Below are 4538 nucleotides of genomic sequence, written 5' to 3'. Positions count from 1 at the left end.
TGGTAAAAGACCAATGCTTTGCATGAATAGTTGTCTTGAGAACCTCCTGAATGACTCTGAAACCATAAAAGAATAGCTGTCAGTGCCAATCCGAACACACGTCTTAGTAGTAGGGTAATGGGGCCCCAACCCCAATAGCAGTTAAGTCCCCTAAGATTCACACGCATTTGAACATTTGTTTTTCTCAGCCTGCACATAGGCCCCATCACCCTCCCCCTCTCCACCCCCGCCCCCTCCGCCCACCCACATGCACTATTGATGGGAATTTCGAAACTTTGGTCGGAATTTCGAAACTTTGGTCGGAATTTCTTTGTTCCAGGGCTGTACTGACATCCCATACCACCCTTCCCCCTCCGAGAATTGGCGGGAAATTAAAATTGGGAGGCCCTTTTCGGGCTCGAACCCTGGTCCTTCTGGACAGAAAGCCCTAGGGCACCATCCAACACCTGGAAACTGCCCAGATGCAGGAAGCTTAGGTTAGTGTACTTTAGCTACTTTAGTTGGAAAACTGAAGTAAAGATCGGTCCTAACTTTGTAATTAGGTCATAAAGATTGAACCTCGTTACACAACTATATGCAAAGCGCTACACAAGGACTGCCGAAAATCGCAATACGGATGAAAAAATGATGACGGCATACAACAGTTGTTATCCTGCTGGGAAAAAACTTCACAATACCATTCAAAACAAGTAACAGGGGCACTAAAAATCAACCCTTTACCTACAACTCACGAGGAAAACGCTGGGGTCTAAAGTACTACCTTTATTATTTTTGGCAGAAAATATGTTCAACTGACGAGACGCTGGTGTGGGACAGAGAGGAGTTTCACAAGTGTTTACCTGTAAGAATACAGGCGAGGACTGCATCTATCGCAGTTTGACATCAGGGTTCGCTACAGATGTCTGCTCGACAACCACCCAGTAACGCGGGTAACCGAGGCCAAGATACGCTACCATAACTGATGGAAAATGCATCTGTGTTCTAATTACACATCTAAGTCGGCTTTAAAGAAAAACAGCTTTCGTAATAAACGGGTCATAATGCAAAATATGCACTGAGGATTGTCGCGAAACTCTTGGGTAAACTGGGGCGACGAATATTCGAAGTGAAGCGTGCGACAGTTCTGCTGCTACCACCGTATACCTGGCGTACGGATAGTAAGAACAAGGTAATGAAGACTAGGACGCCTACACAGGCATGGAGACAGTCATCTCACCCTCGCTCAATACGTGTATGGAATTGGACGGATAATCGATAGCATTTGTACGAAGTCCCTTTCGCCATGCATCGTACGTTGGCTTGCGGAGTACCTATCACGTTGTTGCATGGTTCACTGTTGATATTTGAGTCATTGCCTTTTGTCATTTGGAGATTGTGAGTGGGGCTGTGGAATCTACAGAATTGAGTGCAAAGTGGAGAAATCGGAACATTTCCGTCATTCTTCTGTTTGACTTGTGGAAAGGCTTGACAGCAGCGGAGGCAGCCGGAAACATTTGCGCCGTGTGTGGGGATAACGCCATTGCACAGAGCACGACAAGAGAATGGCTTTCTTGGTTACGGAGGATCATTTTGACAGTAGTGACTTCCGACGGTTCGGAAGACCCTCGGAGTTTGATGAAGATAGTCAAACGCATTAATCCACAATTATCCACGTTAGTGCCACATGTGACGAAATTTGATCATTCCGTCATCGTTCGACATTTGCAAGCAACGGGGTAGTTTGAAAAATCACGTGTACGGGTACCACAGGCTCCAAGCTAAAACCATGAATATTAGCGGGTGCCCATATGTGCATCTCTCCTCGCTCATCATCAATTGCCTCGAGAACAACACCGACCATTTCTATGCTGTTTCATTATAGCTGACGAGAAATGGTATCTTTATATTAATAAGAGAAAACGAAAGAAATGGCTGAGTCCCAACAAAGCAACATCTCGCCGAACAAAGACCTGCGTACATCCACAAAAGATAATGTTATGCATTTGGTGGAAGAGCGACAGTGGCGTGTACTACGTACTGCTTCCCCGAGGTGTAACCTCACTGCTGATTTGTATTGCCAAGAATTGAGACGTCTTGCATACGCAATCCAAGAATAAAGCAATGTTACTCCACGATAACGTCCGCCCGGATTCTGCTAGACTTAGAAGAAACACTATACCGGCTTTGGGTTGGGAAATCATTCTGCGCCCACACTATGCACCAGATCCGCTGTCTATCGAACAACCTTGAACGAACTTCTTTTCTCGATGAAAATGCGCTATGAGCACGGCTCGATGAGTTCATCTCAAAACTTTGTGATTTTTACAATTGCGGAATCGAAAAGTTACCCCAGCGTTGATGAGTAAAGACTCTGCTATATGTATGTGTTGTGTTGTGTTTATAAAAATTATTGAAAAATAATACTAACTTAAGCGCCAATCTAATACTATGCGCTCATTGCACCCTTCTTAGTTTTTGCGGAGCATTCAAAATCTTTGCGGCAGTCGGGCCCATATATCCGCTCAAGGGAAAAGTCTGACAAATAGAGAAATCTAAAATATTCCTTCGGGCCGGATTTGAACCAGCGACCTATGGATATCTGCCAGAATGACCACTACAGTCCACCGCTCTACCAACTGAGCTACCGAAGGAGTGCACAGACTCCGTTCTCCTGTGGCCCACATAAGTGGCTGCCACGCCCCAGAGCCGTCACGTATTCCGGTCTTCGCGCGGGCGTCGAGTCAGCGGCGTGAGTATACAGTGCTCTTCTAGTCTTCTCTGTCACTGGGAAGCAAAGGTCGTGCGCCGGCCGCCGTTGCTGAATTACCGGCTGACATTCATTCTCCCTACCACTGCAGCGTACGTGGCCGAAGGAACAGGTTTTTCCTATTTCTGTTGACAAATGCGAGAGGAAGAGAGACTGATGTGCGAAATCTTACCTTGCAAATCTCACCTGCGCAGTCATTGCGGGAGTACCATCTGACTGTCACAAAACCATTTAAGCATTTTTTTCCTAATTTGCAGATTACAGACGTCATCCGTGAAATAAAGTTCGTTTGACATATGTTAGTTTATCTGAATACTGTATTACATTCTACGCAAAACAGATCTACCTCTAGCGAAAACGAGTCCACCACCCGTTCGCCAAGTATGTCGTGCGGCCAGCCTACTTTTTCTAGCCCAAATTGTTCTTGTAACGGGGGAAAAGTAAGAAACAGAGAAATATTACATTGTTGAAAAATTGAGGACGCTTGTGGAAGTGCAATGAAAAGGAAGTGGTAAATTACAAATTTGTCATTTCATCATTTAGTATGTTCATCAGAACCACAGAAACTGATAAATTTTCACCACACAGGCTCATATTTACTGCACAGTACGACGCTTACACAACACCAGAATTTGGTACACCAAGCACATGCCAACTGCCAGTAGTACGCAGTAAACAAATCATTAATTAAGCCCTGATCCTTAATTATAAGGGGCTATCAAAAGCTTTCTTTGAGGGCGCTGCTGCGGTGTAGCTGTAATGTCTCCGATGCCGGTATATAAGTACCGACATATAGGCAAGGGATTAATGTGGCATTCGTGTTTATGCAACGTGCATGCGAAAATGCAGAAACGTAAACAATTGCAACGTTATTACAAAATGCGTTCAAACAGGACCAACTTGCTGTTACTCTTTCTTAGGTGCTGAAGGACAAACACCGGTAGACATACTATGGAGCATGAAGCAAGCGTGTGGGGCAGCATGTCTGTCGAGAACCACCTTTGTCGATTGCTGAGCCGAGTTCCGTGCTGGTCGCGTTTCACTACAAGAGGCCGGTCGATCTGGGAGGCCAGCGATTATCCTGCCTTCAGTTCCGTAATACAGTCCTTGAAGGGTTGACAATTCCCGTCGGACGAAGACGTACAGGAGGCAATTATGGACTTCTTCAACCACCAGGACACGGTGTTTTACCAAACTTGTATCTTCAACTGGCGCGTCGGTGGTATGGTTGCCTCGGTTCACAAGGCGATTTTGCCTGATTAGAATAACAGTTCTGGACTATACGGCCTTTGAACGGAAACGTCTTGGTCGCCTTTTATATTTCAGAGAAATCTTTATTTAGTTTGAAAACGAGCCATTTGGTGCTTTTCTATTACAACCATTAGGCAGCATGTTTGCATAACTTTAAATGATTTCGCACTTTAATCAAAACAAATGGAAATCTCTTCACCAAATAATAATGAAATAGGTTTGTAACAAGGTCAGTAATTAACTGAGATGAAAAACAGTTTTTATAATTTGAAAATGTAGTTTTGAATTAAGGGGCAAATCTGTACATCGCTTTGGCACTAAAGCACTCTACCTTTCTTTCCGAGATAGAGACTAAACAGTGACTTGCATGGAGGAAGAGAACTCCGTTTCGTCACTGTTTAAAACGATTCAAGATATTACTTACTTCCTTTTTTCTATATTTGTTCCTTTTTTAAACTGCTTTGCATAACAACGATATTTGGTTAGGTTCAACAATGGATAATTTGAATAAGTGTAAATATATAACTGAACTTTCTGGCGG

At 44.1% G+C, this 4538-nt stretch overlaps 1 non-coding gene across 1 annotated transcript; it reads right to left on the bottom strand.

The window, feature by feature from the left end:
- Positions 1-2540: 2540 nt before the first annotated feature.
- On the bottom strand, positions 2541-2630 carry Trnay-gua. The gene is given in 2 exon segments: positions 2541-2576; positions 2594-2630. It is a non-coding gene; the product is annotated as a tRNA-Tyr (tRNA).
- Between the last annotated feature and the right edge of the window lie 1908 nt (positions 2631-4538).

Source organism: Schistocerca piceifrons, chromosome 2 (assembly GCF_021461385.2).
Source record: "Schistocerca piceifrons isolate TAMUIC-IGC-003096 chromosome 2, iqSchPice1.1, whole genome shotgun sequence".
In the NCBI taxonomy this organism is placed as follows: Eukaryota; Metazoa; Arthropoda; class Insecta; order Orthoptera; family Acrididae; genus Schistocerca; species Schistocerca piceifrons.
Note: the sequence above shows the minus strand (reverse complement) of the source record. Positions and strands in the feature narration are given on the sequence as shown.